Genomic DNA, 17,111 nt, shown 5'->3' on the forward strand with positions numbered 1-17,111 from the left:
TTTTGACTGTCATTTTTCCGACGTTAATCAGACTTTCAGATAGGGCAAATGTCAGTGAGCGTTCCGATTTCAGTTCCAGAGCGATTCGCCCAATGAGTCCTTGATATTTAGTCGTTTTCAGCCAATATTTTGGATTTTTCAAAATTTCACTTTTTTGTGAAAATATCCACTAAATGAGGGAATAATATGTGTGAGGGTACCCCAGGAGAGTTCCAAATGTGTGTGGGTAGAATATATATCCCACGGGGGGAAAATTGAAAAAAGTTGAAAAAACTTTTTTTTTGGACTTTGTCATTTTTCCGGCGTTTATCAGACTTTCAGATAGGGCAAATGTCAGTGAGCGTTCCGATTTCAGTTCCAGAGCGATTCGCCCAATGAGTCCTTGATATTTAGTCGTTTTCAGCCAATATTTTGGATTTTTGAAATTTCACTTTTTGTGAAAATATCCACTAAATGAGGGAATAATATGTGTGAGGGTACCCCAGGAGAGTTCCAAATGTGTGTGGGTAGAATATATATTCCACGAGGGGAAAATTGAAAAAAGTTGAAAAAACTTTTTTTTTGGACTTAGTCATTTTTCCGACGTTTATCAGACTTTCAGATAGGGCAAATGTCAGTGAGCGTTCCGATTTCAGTTCCAGAGTGATTCGCCCAATGAGTCCTTGATATTTAGTCGTTTTCAGCCAATATTTTGGATTTTTGAAAATTTCACTTTTTTGTGAAATTATCCACTAAATGAGGGAATAATATGTGTGAGGGTACCCCAGGAGAGTTCCAAATGTGTGTGGGTAGAATATATATCCCACGGGGGGAAAATTGAAAAAAGTAGAAAAAACTTTTTTTTTGGACTTAGTCATTTTTCCGGCGTTTATCAGACTTTCAGATAGGGCAAATGTCAGTGAGCATTCCGATTTCAGTTCCAGAGCTATTCGCACAATGAGTCCTTGATATTTAGTCGTTTTCAGCCAATATTTTGGATTTTTGAAAAATTCACTTTTTTGTTAAAATATCAACTAAATGAGGGAATAATATGTGTGAGGGTACCCCAGGAGAGTTCCAAATGTGTGTGGGTAGAATATATATCCCATGGGGGGAAAATTGAAAAAAGTTGAAAAAACTTTTTTTTTGGACTTAGTCATTTTTCCGGCGTTTATCAGACTTTCAGATAGGGCAAATGTCAGTGAGCGTTCCGATTTCAGTTCCAGAGCGATTCGCCCAATGAGTCCTTGATATTTAGTCGTTTTCAGCCAATATTTTGGATTTTTGAAATTTCACTTTTTTGTGAAAATATCCACTAAATGAGGGAATAATATGTGTGAGGGTACCCCAGGAGAGTTCCAAATGTGTGTGGGTAGAATATATATTCCACGAGGGGAAAATTGAAAAAAGTTGAAAAAACTTTTTTTTTGGACTTAGTCATTTTTCCGACGTTTATCAGACTTTCAGATAGGGCAAATGTCAGTGAGCGTTCCGATTTCAGTTCCAGAGTGATTCGCCCAATGAGTCCTTGATATTTAGTCGTTTTCAGCCAATATTTTGGATTTTTGAAAATTTCACTTTTTTGTGAAATTATCCACTAAATGAGGGAATAATATGTGTGAGGGTACCCCAGGAGAGTTCCAAATGTGTGTGGGTAGAATATATATCCCACGGGGGGAAAATTGAAAAAAGTAGAAAAAACTTTTTTTTTGGACTTAGTCATTTTTCCGGCGTTTATCAGACTTTCAGATAGGGCAAATGTCAGTGAGCATTCCGATTTCAGTTCCAGAGCTATTCGCACAATGAGTCCTTGATATTTAGTCGTTTTCAGCCAATATTTTGGATTTTTGAAAAATTCACTTTTTTGTTAAAATATCAACTAAATGAGGGAATAATATGTGTGAGGGTACCCCAGGAGAGTTCCAAATGTGTGTGGGTAGAATATATATCCCATGGGGGGAAAATTGAAAAAAGTTGAAAAAATTTTTTTTTGGACTTAGTCATTTTTCCGGCGTTTATCAGACTTTCAGATAGGGCAAATGTCAGTGAGCGTTCCGATTTCAGTTCCAGAGCGATTCACCCAATGAGTCCTTGATATTTAGTCGTTTTCAGCCAATTTTCTGGATTTTTGAAAATTTCACTTTTTTGTGAAAATATCCACTAAATGAGGGAATAATATGTGTGAGGGTACCCCAGGAGAGTTCCAAATGTGTGTGGGTAGAATATATATTCCACGAGGGGAAAATTGAAAAAAGTTGAAAAAACTTTTTTTTTGGACTTAGTCATTTTTCCGACGTTTATCAGACTTTCAGATAGGGCAAATGTCAGTGAGCGTTCCGATTTCAGTTCCAGAGCGATTCGCCCAATGAGTCCTTGATATTTAGTCGTTTTCAGCCAATATTTTGGATTTTTGAAAATTTTACTTTTTTGTGAAAATATCCACTAAATGAGGGAATAATATGTGTGAGGGTACCCCAGGAGAGTTCCAAATGTGTGTGGGTAGAACATATATCCCACGGGGGGAAAATTGAAAAAAGTTGAAAAAACTTTTTTTTTGGACTTAGTCATTTTTCCGGCGTTTATCAGACTTTCAGATAGGGCAAATGTCAGTGAGCATTCCGATTTCAGTTCCAGAGCTATTCGCACAATGAGTCCTTGATATTTAGTCGTTTTCAGCCAATATTTTGGATTTTTGAAAAATTCACTTTTTTGTTAAAATATCAACTAAATGAGGGAATAATATGTGTGAGGGTACCCCAGGAGAGTTCCAAATGTGTGTGGGTAGAATATATATCCCACGGGGGTAAAATTGAAAAAAGTTGAAAAAAATTTTTTTTTTGACTGTCATTTTTCCGACGTAAATCAGACTTTCAGATAGGGCAAATGTCAGTGAGCGTTCCGATTTCAGTTCCAGAGCGATTCGCCCAATGAGTCCTTGATATTTAGTCGTTTTCAGCCAATATTTTGGATTTTTCAAAATTTCACTTTTTTGTGAAAATATCCACTAAATGAGGGAATAATATGTGTGAGGGTACCCCAGGAGAGTTCCAAATGTGTGTGGGTAGAATATATATCCCACGGGGGTAAAATTGAAAAAAGTTGAAAAAAATTTTTTTTTTGACTGTCATTTTTCCGACGTTAATCAGACTTTCAGATAGGGCAAATGTCAGTGAGCGTTCCGATTTCAGTTCCAGAGCGATTCGCCCAATGAGTCCTTGATATTTAGTCGTTTTCAGCCAATATTTTGGATTTTTAAAAATTTCACTTTTTTGTGAAAATATCCACTAAATGAGGGAATAATATGTGTGAGGGTACCCCAGGAGAGTTCCAAATGTGTGTAGGTAGAATATATATCCCACGTGGGGAAAATTGAAAAAAGTTGAAAAACTTTTTTTTTTGGACTTAGTCGTTTTTCCGGCGTTTATCAGACTTTCAGATAGGGCAAATGTCAGTGAGCGTTCCGATTTCAGTTCCAGAGCGATTCGCCCAATGAGTCCTTGATATTTAGTCGTTTTCAGCCAATTTTCTGGATTTTTGAAAATTTCACTTTTTTGTGAAAATATCCACTAAATGAGGGAATAATATGTGTGAGGGTACCCCAGGAGAGTTCCAAATGTGTGTGGGTAGAATATATATTCCACGAGGGGAAAATTGAAAAAAGTTGAAAAAACTTTTTTTTTGGACTTAGTCATTTTTCCGACGTTTATCAGACTTTCAGATAGGGCAAATGTCAGTGAGCGTTCCGATTTCAGTTCCAGAGCGATTCGCCCAATGAGTCCTTGATATTTAGTCGTTTTCAGCCAATTTTCTGGATTTTTGAAAATTTCACTTTTTTGTGAAAATATCCACTAAATGAGGGAATAATATGTGTGAGGGTACCCCAGGAGAGTTCCAAATGTGTGTGGGTAGAATATATATTCCACGAGGGGAAAATTGAAAAAAGTTGAAAAAACTTTTTTTTTGGACTTAGTCATTTTTCCGACGTTTATCAGACTTTCAGATAGGGCAAATGTCAGTGAGCGTTCCGATTTCAGTTCCAGAGCGATTCGCCCAATGAGTCCTTGATATTTAGTCGTTTTCAGCCAATATTTTGGATTTTTGAAAATTTTACTTTTTTGTGAAAATATCCACTAAATGAGGGAATAATATGTGTGAGGGTACCCCAGGAGAGTTCCAAATGTGTGTGGGTAGAACATATATCCCACGGGGGGAAAATTGAAAAAAGTTGAAAAAACTTTTTTTTTGGACTTAGTCATTTTTCCGGCGTTTATCAGACTTTCAGATAGGGCAAATGTCAGTGAGCGTTCCGATTTCAGTTCCAGAGCTATTCGCACAATGAGTCCTTGATATTTAGTCATTTTCAGCCAATATTTTGGATTTTTGAAAATTTCACTTTTTTGTGAAAATATCCACTAAATGAGGGAATAATATGTGTGAGGGTACCCCAGGAGAGTTCCAAATGTGTGTGGGTAGAACATATATCCCACGGGGGTAAAATTGAAAAAAGTTGAAAAAAATTTTTTTTTGGACTTAGTCATTTTTCCGACGTTTATCAGACTTTCAGATAGGGCAAATGTCAGTGAGCGTTCCGATTTCAGTTCCAGAGCGATTCGCCCAATGAGTCCTTGATATTTAGTCGTTTTCAGCCAATATTTTGGATTTTTGAAAATTTCACTTTTTTGTGAAAATATCCACTAAATGAGGGAATAATATGTGTGAGGGTACCCCAGGAGAGTTCCAAATGTGTGTAGGTAGAATATATATCCCACGTGGGGAATATTGAAAAAAGTTGAAAAACTTTTTTTTTTGGACTTAGTCATTTTTCCGGCGTTTATCAGACTTTCAGATAGGGCAAATGTCAGAGAGCATTCCGATTTCAGTTCCAGAGCGATTCGCCCAATGAGTCCGTGATATTTAGTCGTTTTCAGCCAATTTTCTGGATTTTTGAAAATTTCACTTTTTTGTGAAAATATCCACTAAATGAGGGAATAATATGTGTGAGGGTACCCCAGGAGAGTTCCAAATGTGTGTAGGTAGAATATATATCCCACGTGGGGAAAATTGAAAAAAGTTGAAAAACTTTTTTTTTTGGACTTAGTCATTTTTCCGGCGTTTATCAGACTTTCAGATAGGGCAAATGTCAGTGAGCATTCCGATTTCAGTTCCAGAGCGATTCGCCCAATGAGTCCGTGATATTTAGTCGTTTTCAGCCAATTTTCTGGATTTTTGAAAATTTCACTTTTTTGTGAAAATATCCACTAAATGAGGGAATAATATGTGTGAGGGTACCCCAGGAGAGTTCCAAATGTGTGTAGGTAGAATATATATCCCACGTGGGGAAAATTGAAAAAAGTTGAAAAACTTTTTTTTTTGGACTTAGTCATTTTTCCGGCGTTTATCAGACTTTCAGATAGGGCAAATGTCAGTGAGCATTCCGATTTCAGTTCCAGAGCTATTCGCACAATGAGTCCTTGATATTTAGTCATTTTCAGCCAATATTTTGGATTTTTGAAAATTTCACTTTTTTGTTAAAATATCCACTAAATGAGGGAATAATATGTGTGAGGGTACCCCAGGAGAGTTCCAAATGTGTGTGGGTAGAATATGTATCCCACGGGGGTAAAATTGAAAAAAGTTGAAAAAAATTTTTTTTTGGACTTAGTCATTTTTCCGACGTTAATCAGACTTTCAGATAGGGCAAATGTCAGTGAGCGTTCCGATTTCAGTTCCAGAGCGATTCGCCCAATGAGTCCTTGATATTTAGTCATTTTCAGCCAATATTTTGGATTTTTGAAAATTTCACTTTTTTGTGAAAATATCCACTAAATGAGGGAATAATATGTGTGAGGGTGCCCCAGGAGAGTTCCAAATGTGTGTGGGTAGAACATATATCCCACGGGGGGAAAATTGAAAAAAGTTGAAAAAACTTTTTTTTTGGACTTAGTCATTTTTCCGGCATTTATCAGACTTTCAGATAGGGCAAATGTCAGTGAGCGTTCCGATTTCAGTTCCAGAGCGATTCGCCCAATGAGTCCTTGATATTTAGTCGTTTTCAGCCAATATTTTGGATTTTTGAAAATTTCACTTTTTTGTGAAAATATCCACTAAATGAGGGAATAATATGTGTGAGGGTACCCCAGGAGAGTTCCAAATGTGTGTGGGTAGAATATGTATCCCACGGGGGTAAAATTGAAAAAAGTTGAAAAAAATTTTTTTTTGGACTTAGTCATTTTTCCGACGTTAATCAGACTTTCAGATAGGGCAAATGTCAGTGAGCGTTCCGATTTCAGTTCCAGAGCGATTCACCCAATGAGTCCTTGATATTTAGTCATTTTCAGCCAATTTTCTGGATTTTTGAAAATTTCACTTTTTTGTAAAAATATCCACTAAATGAGGGAATAATATGTGCGAGGGTACCCCAGGAGAGTTCCAAATGTGTGTGGGTAGAATATATATCCCACGGGGGGAAATTGAAAAAAGTTGAAAAAACTTTTTTTTTGGACTTAGTCATTTTTCCAGCGTTTATCAGACTTTCAGATAGGGCAAATGTCAGTGAGCGTTCCGATTTCAGTTCCAGAGCGATTCACCCAATGAGTCCTTGATATTTAGTCGTTTTCAGCCAATATTTTGGATTTTTGAAAATTTCACTTTTTTGTGAAAATATCCACTAAATGAGGGAATAATATGTGTGAGGGTACCCCAGGAGAGTTCCAAATGTGTGTGGGTAGAACATATATCCCACGGGGGTAAAATTGAAAAAAGTTGAAAAAAATTTTTTTTTGGACTTAGTCATTTTTCCGACGTTTATCAGACTTTCAGATAGGGCAAATGTCAGTGAGCGTTCCGATTTCAGTTCCAGAGCGATTCGCCCAATGAGTCCTTGATATTTAGTCGTTTTCAGCCAATATTTTGGATTTTTGAAAATTTCACTTTTTTGTGAAAATATCCACTAAATGAGGGAATAATATGTGTGAGGGTACCCCAGGAGAGTTCCAAATGTGTGTAGGTAGAATATATATCCCACGTGGGGAATATTGAAAAAAGTTGAAAAACTTTTTTTTTTGGACTTAGTCATTTTTCCGGCGTTTATCAGACTTTCAGATAGGGCAAATGTCAGTGAGCATTCCGATTTCAGTTCCAGAGCGATTCGCCCAATGAGTCCGTGATATTTAGTCGTTTTCAGCCAATTTTCTGGATTTTTGAAAATTTCACTTTTTTGTGAAAATATCCACTAAATGAGGGAATAATATGTGTGAGGGTACCCCAGGAGAGTTCCAAATGTGTGTAGGTAGAATATATATCCCACGTGGGGAAAATTGAAAAAAGTTGAAAAACTTTTTTTTTTGGACTTAGTCATTTTTCCGGCGTTTATCAGACTTTCAGATAGGGCAAATGTCAGTGAGCATTCCGATTTCAGTTCCAGAGCGATTCGCCCAATGAGTCCGTGATATTTAGTCGTTTTCAGCCAATTTTCTGGATTTTTGAAAATTTCACTTTTTTGTGAAAATATCCACTAAATGAGGGAATAATATGTGTGAGGGTACCCCAGGAGAGTTCCAAATGTGTGTAGGTAGAATATATATCCCACGTGGGGAAAATTGAAAAAAGTTGAAAAACTTTTTTTTTTGGACTTAGTCATTTTTCCGGCGTTTATCAGACTTTCAGATAGGGCAAATGTCAGTGAGCATTCCGATTTCAGTTCCAGAGCTATTCGCACAATGAGTCCTTGATATTTAGTCATTTTCAGCCAATATTTTGGATTTTTGAAAATTTCACTTTTTTGTTAAAATATCCACTAAATGAGGGAATAATATGTGTGAGGGTACCCCAGGAGAGTTCCAAATGTGTGTGGGTAGAATATATATCCCACGGGGGTAAAATTGAAAAAAGTTGAAAAAAATTTTTTTTTTGACTGTCATTTTTCCGGCGTTTATCAGACTTTCAGATAGGGCAAATGTCAGTGAGCATTCCGATTTCAGTTCCAGAGCTATTCGCACAATGAGTCCTTGATATTTAGTCGTTTTCAGCCAATATTTTGGATTTTTGAAAATTTCACTTTTTTGTTAAAATATCCACTAAATGAGGGAATAATATGTGTGAGGGTACCCCAGGAGAGTTCCAAATGTGTGTGGGTAGAATATATATCCCACGGGGGGAAAATTGAAAAAAGTTGAAAAAACTTTTTTTTTGGACTGTCATTTTTCCGACGTTAATCAGACTTTCAGATAGGGCAAATGTCAGTGAGCGTTCCGATTTCAGTTCCAGAGCGATTCGCCCAATGAGTCCTTGATATTTAGTCGTTTTCAGCCAATATTTTGGATTTTTGAAAATTTCACTTTTTTGTGAAAATATCCACTAAATGAGGGAATAATATGTGTGAGGGTACCCCAGGAGAGTTCCAAATGTGTGTAGGTAGAATATATATCCCACGTGGGGAAAATTGAAAAAAGTTGAAAAACTTTTTTTTTTAGACTTAGTCGTTTTTCCGGCGTTTATCAGACTTTCAGATAGGGCAAATGTCAGTGAGCGTTCCGATTTCAGTTCCAGAGCGATTCGCCCAATGAGTCCGTGATATTTAGTCGTTTTCAGCCAATTTTCTGGATTTTTGAAAATTTCACTTTTTTGTGAAAATATCCACTAAATGAGGGAATAATATGTGTGAGGGTACCCCAGGAGAGTTCCAAATGTGTGTGGGTAGAATATATATTCCACGAGGGGAAAATTGAAAAAAGTTGAAAAAACTTTTTTTTTGGACTTAGTCATTTTTCCGACGTTTATCAGACTTTCAGATAGGGCAAATGTCAGTGAGCGTTCCGATTTCAGTTCCAGAGCGATTCGCCCAATGAGTCCTTGATATTTAGTCGTTTTCAGCCAATATTTTGGATTTTTGAAAAATTCACTTTTTTGTGAAAATATCCACTAAATGAGGGAATAATATGTGTGAGGGTACCCCAGGAGAGTTCCAAATGTGTGTGGGTAGAATATATATCCCACGGGGGGAAAACTGAAAAAAGTTGAAAAAACTTTTTTTTTGGACTTAGTCATTTTTCCGGCGTTTATCAGACTTTCAGATAGGGCAAATGTCAGTGAGCGTTCCGATTTCAGTTCCAGAGCGATTCGCCCAATGAGTCCTTGATATTTAGTCGTTTTCAGCCAATATTTAGGATTTTTGAAAATTTCACTTTTTTGTGAAAATATCCACTAAATGAGGGAATAATATGTGTGAGGGTACCCCAGGAGAGTTCCAAATGTGTGTAGGTAGAATATATATCCCACGTGGGGAAAATTGAAAAAAGTTGAAAAACTTTTTTTTTTGGACTTAGTCATTTTTCCGGCGTTTATCAGACTTTCAGATAGGGCAAATGTCAGTGAGCATTCCGATTTCAGCTCCAGAGCTATTCGCACAATGAGTCCTTGATATTTAGTCGTTTTCAGCCAATATTTTGGATTTTTGAAAATTTCACTTTTTTGTTAAAATATCCACTAAATGAGGGAATAATATGTGTGAGGGTACCCCAGGAGAGTTCCAAATGTGTGTGGGTAGAATATATATCCCACGGGGGGAAAATTGAAAAAAGTTGAAAAAACTTTTTTTTTTGGACTTAGTCATTTTTCCAGCGTTTATCAGACTTTCAGATAGGGCAAATGTCAGTGAGCGTTCCGATTTCAGTTCCAGAGCGATTCGCCCAATGAGTCCTTGATATTTAGTCGTTTTCAGCCAATATTTTGGATTTTTGAAAATTTCACTTTTTTGTGAAAATATCCACTAAATGAGGGAATAATATGTGTGAGGGTACCCCAGGAGAGTTCCAAATGTGTGTGGGTAGAATATATATCCCACGGGGGTAAAATTGAAAAAAGTTGAAAAAAAATTTTTTTTTGACTGTCATTTTTCCGACGTTAATCAAACTTTCAGATAGGGCAAATGTCAGTGAGCGTTCCGATTTCAGTTCCAGAGCGATTCGCCCAAAGAGTCCTTGATATTTAGTCGTTTTCAGCCAATATTTTGGATTTTTCAAAATTTCACTTTTTTGTGAAAATATCCACTAAATGAGGGAATAATATGTGTGAGGGTACCCCAGGAGAGTTCCAAATGTGTGTGGGTAGAATATATATCCCACGGGGGTAAAATTGAAAAAGGTTGAAAAAAATTTTTTTTTTGACTGTCATTTTTCCGACGTTAATCAGACTTTCAGATAGGGCAAATGTCAGTGAGCGTTCCGATTTCAGTTCCAGAGCGATTCGCCCAATGAGTCCTTGATATTTAGTCGTTTTCAGCCAATATTTTGGATTTTTGAAAATTTCACTTTTTTGTGAAAATATCCACTAAATGAGGGAATAATATGTGTGAGGGTACCCCAGGAGAGTTCCAAATGTGTGTAGGTAGAATATATATCCCACGTGGGGAAAATTGAAAAAAGTTGAAAAACTTTTTTTTTTGGACTTAGTCGTTTTTCCGGCGTTTATCAGACTTTCAGATAGGGCAAATGTCAGTGAGCGTTCCGATTTCAGTTCCAGAGCGATTCGCCCAATGAGTCCTTGATATTTAGTCGTTTTCAGCCAATATTTTGGATTTTTGAAAATTTCACTTTTTTGTGAAAATATCCACTAAATGAGGGAATAATATGTGTGAGGGTACCCCAGGAGAGTTCCAAATGTGTGTGGGTAGAATATATATCCCACGGGGGTAAAATTGAAAAAAGTTGAAAAAAATTTTTTTTTGGACTGTCATTTTTCCGACGTTAATCAGACTTTCAGATAGGGCAAATGTCAGTGAGCGTTCCGATTTCAGTTCCAGAGCGATTCGCCCAATGAGTCCTTGATATTTAGTCGTTTTCAGCCAATATTTTGGATTTTTGAAAATTTCACTTTTTTGTGAAAATATCCACTAAATGAGGGAATAATATGTGTGAGGGTACCCCAGGAGAGTTCCAAATGTGTGTAGGTAGAATATATATCCCACGTGGGGAAAATTGAAAAAAGTTGAAAAACTTTTTTTTTTGGACTTAGTCGTTTTTCCGGCGTTTATCAGACTTTCAGATAGGGCAAATGTCAGTGAGCGTTCCGATTTCAGTTCCAGAGCGATTCGCCCAATGAGTCCTTGATATTTAGTCGTTTTCAGCCAATATTTTGGATTTTTGAAAATTTCACTTTTTTGTGAAAATATCCACTAAATGAGGGAATAATATGTGTGAGGGTACCCCAGGGGAGTTTCAAATGTGTGTGGGTAGAATATATATAGCACGGGGGAAAATTGAAAAAAGTTGAAAAATTTTGTTTTTTGGACTTAGTCATTTTTCCGGCGTTTATCAGACTTTCAGATAGGGCAAATGTCAGTGAGCATTCCGATTTCAGTTCCAGAGCTATTCGCACAATGAGTCCTTGATATTTAGTCGTTTTCAGCCAATATTTTGGATTTTTGAAAATTTCACTTTTTGGTGAAAATATCCACTAAATGAGGGAATAATATGTGTGAGGGTACCCCAGGAGAGTTCCAAATGTGTGTGGGTAGAATATATATAGCACGGGGGGAAAATTGAAAAAAGTTGAAAAATTTTGTTTTTTGGACTTAGTCATTTTTCCGACGTTTATCAGACTTTCAGATAGGGCAAATGTCATTGAGCATTCCGATTTCAGTTCCAAAGCGATTCGCCCAATGAGTCCTTGATATTTAGTCATTTTCAGCCAATATTTTGGATTTTTGAAAATTTCACTTTTTGGTGAAAATATCCACTAAATGAGGGAATAATATGTGTGAGGGTACCCCAGGAGAGTTCCAAATGTGTGTAGGTAGAATATATATCCCACGTGGGGAAAATTGAAAAAAGTTGAAAAACTTTTTTTTTTGGACTTAGTCGTTTTTCCGGCGTTTATCAGACTTTCAGATAGGGCAAATGTCAGTGAGCGTTCCGATTTCAGTTCCAGAGCGATTCGCCCAATGAGTCCGTGATATTTAGTCGTTTTCAGCCAATTTTCTGGATTTTTGAAAATTTCACTTTTTTGTGAAAATATCCACTAAATGAGGGAATAATATGTGTGAGGGTACCCCAGGAGAGTTCCAAATGTGTGTGGGTAGAATATATCTTCCACGAGGGGAAAATTGAAAAAAGTTGAAAAAACTTTTTTTTTGGACTTAGTCATTTTTCCAACGTCTATCAGACTTTCAGATAGGGCAAATGTCAGTGAGCGTTCCGATTTCAGTTCCAGAGCGATTCGCCCAATGAGTCCTTGATATTTAGTCGTTTTCAGCCAATATTTTGGATTTTTGAAAATTTCACTTTTTTGTGAAAATATCCACTAAATGAGGGAATAATATGTGTGAGGGTACCCCAGGAGAGTTCCAAATGTGTGTGGGTAGAATATATATCCCACGGGGGGGAAATTGAAAAAAGTTGAAAAAACTTTTTTTTTGGACTTAGTCATTTTTCCGGCGTTTATAAGACTTTCAGATAGGGCAAATGTCAGTGAGCATTCCGATTTCAGTTCCAGAGCTATTCGCACAATGAGTCCTTGATATTTAGTCGTTTTCAGCCAATATTTTGGATTTTTGAAAATTTCACTTTTTTGTTAAAATATCCACTAAATGAGGGAATAATATGTGTGAGGGTACCCCAGGAGAGTTCCAAATGTGTGTGGGTAGAATATATATCCCACGGGGGTAAAATTGAAAAAAGTTGAAAAAAATTTTTTTTTGGACTGTCATTTTTCCGACGTTAATCAGACTTTCAGATAGGGCAAATGTCAGTGAGCGTTCCGATTTCAGTTCCAGAGCGATTCGCCCAATGAGTCCTTGATATTTAGTCGTTTTCAGCCAATATTTTGGATTTTTGAAAATTTCACTTTTTTGTGAAAATATCCACTAAATGAGGGAATAATATGTGTGAGGGTACCCCAGGGGAGTTTCAAATGTGTGTGGGTAGAATATATATAGCACGGGGGAAAATTGAAAAAAGTTGAAAAATTTTGTTTTTTGGACTTAGTCATTTTTCCGGCGTTTATCAGACTTTCAGATAGGGCAAATGTCAGTGAGCGTTCCGATTTCAGTTCCAGAGCGATTCGCCCAATGAGTCCGTGATATTTAGTCGTTTTCAGCCAATTTTCTGGATTTTTGAAAATTTCACTTTTTTGTGAAAATATCCACTAAATGAGGGAATAATATGTGTGAGGGTACCCCAGGAGAGTTCCAAATGTGTGTGGGTAGAATATATCTTCCACGAGGGGAAAATTGAAAAAAGTTGAAAAAACTTTTTTTTTGGACTTAGTCATTTTTCCAACGTCTATCAGACTTTCAGATAGGGCAAATGTCAGTGAGCGTTCCGATTTCAGTTCCAGAGCGATTCGCCCAATGAGTCCTTGATATTTAGTCGTTTTCAGCCAATATTTTGGATTTTTGAAAATTTCACTTTTTTGTGAAAATATCCACTAAATGAGGGAATAATATGTGTGAGGGTACCCCAGGAGAGTTCCAAATGTGTGTGGGTAGAATATATATCCCACGGGGGGGAAATTGAAAAAAGTTGAAAAAACTTTTTTTTTGGACTTAGTCATTTTTCCGGCGTTTATCAGACTTTCAGATAGGGCAAATGTCAGTGAGCGTTCCGATTTCAGTTCCAGAGCGATTCGCCCAATGAGTCCTTGATATTTAGTCGTTTTCAGCCAATATTTTGGATTTTTGAAAATTTCACTTTTTTGTGAAAATATCCACTAAATGAGGGAATAATATGTGTGAGGGTACCCCAGGAGAGTTCCAAATGTGTGTAGGTAGAATATATATCCCACGTGGGGAAAATTGAAAAAAGTTGAAAAACTTTTTTTTTTGGACTTAGTCATTTTTCCGGCGTTTATAAGACTTTCAGATAGGGCAAATGTCAGTGAGCATTCCGATTTCAGTTCCAGAGCTATTCGCACAATGAGTCCTTGATATTTAGTCGTTTTCAGCCAATATTTTGGATTTTTGAAAATTTCACTTTTTTGTTAAAATATCCACTAAATGAGGGAATAATATGTGTGAGGGTACCCCAGGAGAGTTCCAAATGTGTGTGGGTAGAATATATATCCCACGGGGGTAAAATTGAAAAAAGTTGAAAAAAATTTTTTTTTGGACTGTCATTTTTCCGACGTTAATCAGACTTTCAGATAGGGCAAATGTCAGTGAGCGTTCCGATTTCAGTTCCAGAGCGATTCGCCCAATGAGTCCTTGATATTTAGTCGTTTTCAGCCAATATTTTGGATTTTTGAAAATTTCACTTTTTTGTGAAAATATCCACTAAATGAGGGAATAATATGTGTGAGGGTACCCCAGGGGAGTTTCAAATGTGTGTGGGTAGAATATATATTGCACGGGGGAAAATTGAAAAAAGTTGAAAAATTTTGTTTTTTGGACTTAGTCATTTTTCCGGCGTTTATCAGACTTTCAGATAGGGCAAATGTCAGTGAGCATTCCGATTTCAGTTCCAGAGCTATTCGCACAATGAGTCCTTGATATTTAGTCGTTTTCAGCCAATATTTTGGATTTTTGAAAATTTCACTTTTTGGTGAAAATATCCACTAAATGAGGGAATAATATGTGTGAGGGTACCCCAGGAGAGTTCCAAATGTGTGTGAGTAGAATATATATCCCACGGGGGGAAAATTGAAAAAAGTTGAAAAAACTTTTTTTTTGGACTTAGTCATTTTTCCGGCGTTTATCAGACTTTCAGATAGGGCAAATGTCAGTGAGAGTTCCGATTTCAGTTCCAGAGCGATTCGCCCAATGAGTCCTTGATATTTAGTCGTTTTCAGCCAATATTTTGGATTTTTGAAAATTTCACTTTTTTGTGAAAATATCCACTAAATGAGGGAATAATATGTGTGAGGGTACCCCAGGAGAGTTCCAAATGTGTGTGGGTAGAATATATATCCCACGGGGGGAAAATTGAAAAAAGTTGAAAAAACTTTTTTTTTGGACTTAGTCATTTTTCCGGCGTTTATCAGACTTTCAAATAGGGCAAATGTCAGTGAGCGTTCCGATTTCAGTTCCAGAGCGATTTGCCCAATGAGTCCTTGATATTTAGTCGTTTTCAGCCAATATTTTGGATTTTTGAAAATTTCACTTTTTTGTGAAAATATCCACTAAATGAGGGAATAATATGTGTGAGGGTACCCCAGGAGAGTTCCAAATGTGTGTGGGTAGAATATATATCCCACGGGGGTAAAATTGAAAAAAGTTGAAAAAAATTTTTTTTTGGACTTAGTCATTTTTCCGACGTTTATCAGACTTTCAGATAGGGCAAATGTCAGTGAGCGTTCCGATTTCAGTTCCAGAGCGATTCGTCCAATGAGTCCTTGATATTTAGTCGTTTTCAGCCAATATTTGGATTTTTGAAAATTTCACTATTTTGTGAAAATATCCACTAAATGAGGGAATAATATGTGTGAGGGTACCCCAGGGGAGTTTCAAATGTGTGTGGGTAGAATATATATAGCACGGGGGAAAATTGAAAAAAGTTGAAAAATTTTGTTTTTTGGACTTAGTCATTTTTCCGGCGTTTATCAGACTTTCAGATAGGGCAAATGTCAGTGAGCATTCCGATTTCAGTTCCAGAGCTATTCGCACAATGAGTCCTTGATATTTAGTCGTTTTCAGCCAATATTTTGGATTTTTGAAAATTTCACTTTTTGGTGAAAATATCCACTAAATGAGGGAATAATATGTGTGAGGGTACCCCAGGAGAGTTCCAAATGTGTGTAGGTAGAATATATATCCCACGTGGGGAAAATTGAAAAAAGTTGAAAAACTTTTTTTTTTGGACTTAGTCATTTTTCCGGCGTTTATCAGACTTTCAGATAGGGCAAATGTCAGTGAGCATTCCGATTTCAGTTCCAGAGCTATTCGCACAATGAGTCCTTGATATTTAGTCATTTTCAGCCAATATTTTGGATTTTTGAAAATTTCACTTTTTGGTGAAAATATCCACTAAATGAGGGAATAATATGTGTGAGGGTACCCCAGGAGAGTTCCAAATGTGTGTAGGTAGAATATATATCCCACGTGGGGAAAATTGAAAAAAGTTGAAAAACTTTTTTTTTTGGACTTAGTCATTTTTCCGACGTTTATCAGACTTTCAGATAGGGCAAATGTCAGTGAGCGTTCCGATTTCAGTTCCAGAGCGATTTGCCCAATGAGTCCTTGATATTTAGTCGTTTTCAGCCAATATTTTGGATTTTTGAAAATTTCACTTTTTTGTGAAAATATCCACTAAATGAGGGAATAATATGTGTGAGGGTACCCCAGGAGAGTTCCAAATGTGTGTGGGTAGAATATATATCCCACGGGGGGGAAATTGAAAAAAGTTGAAAAAACTTTTTTTTTGGACTTAGTCATTTTTCCGGCGTTTATCAGACTTTCAGATAGGGCAAATGTCAGTGAGCGTTCCGATTTCAGTTCCAGAGCGATTCGCCCAATGAGTCCTTGATATTTAGTCGTTTTCAGCCAATATTTTGGATTTTTGAAAATTTCACTTTTTTGTGAAAATATCCACTAAATGAGGGAATAATATGTGTGAGGGTACCCCAGGAGAGTTCCAAATGTGTCCAAATGTGTGTGGGTAGAATATATATCCCACGGGGGTAAAATTGAAAAAAGTTGAAAAAAATTTTTTTTTGGACTTAGTCATTTTTCCGACGTTTATCAGACTTTCAGATAGGGGAAATGTCAGTGAGCGTTCCGATTTCAGTTCCAGAGCCATTCGCCCAATGAGTCCTTGATATTTAGTCGTTTTCAGCCAATATTTTGGATTTTTGAAAATTTAACTTTTTTGTGAAAATATCCACTAAATGAGGGAATAATATGTGTGAGGGTACCCCAGGAGAGTTCCAAATGTGTGTAGGTAGAATATATATCCCACGTGGGGAAAATTGAAAAAAGTTGAAAAACTTTTTTTTTTGGACTTAGTCATTTTTCCGGCGTTTATAAGACTTTCAGATAGGGCAAATGTCAGTGTGCATTCCGATTTCAGTTCCAGAGCTATTCGCACAATGAGTCCTTGATATTTAGTCGTTTTCAGCCAATATTTTGGATTTTTGAAAATTTCACTTTTTTGTGAAAATATCCACTAAATGAGGGAATAATATGTGTGAGGGTACCCCAGGGG

Source organism: Phyllobates terribilis, unplaced genomic scaffold, assembly GCF_046119375.1.
Source record: "Phyllobates terribilis strain yellow unplaced genomic scaffold, ASM4611937v1 Scaffold_12__6_contigs__length_324123572, whole genome shotgun sequence".
NCBI lineage: Eukaryota > Metazoa > Chordata > Amphibia > Anura > Dendrobatidae > Phyllobates > Phyllobates terribilis.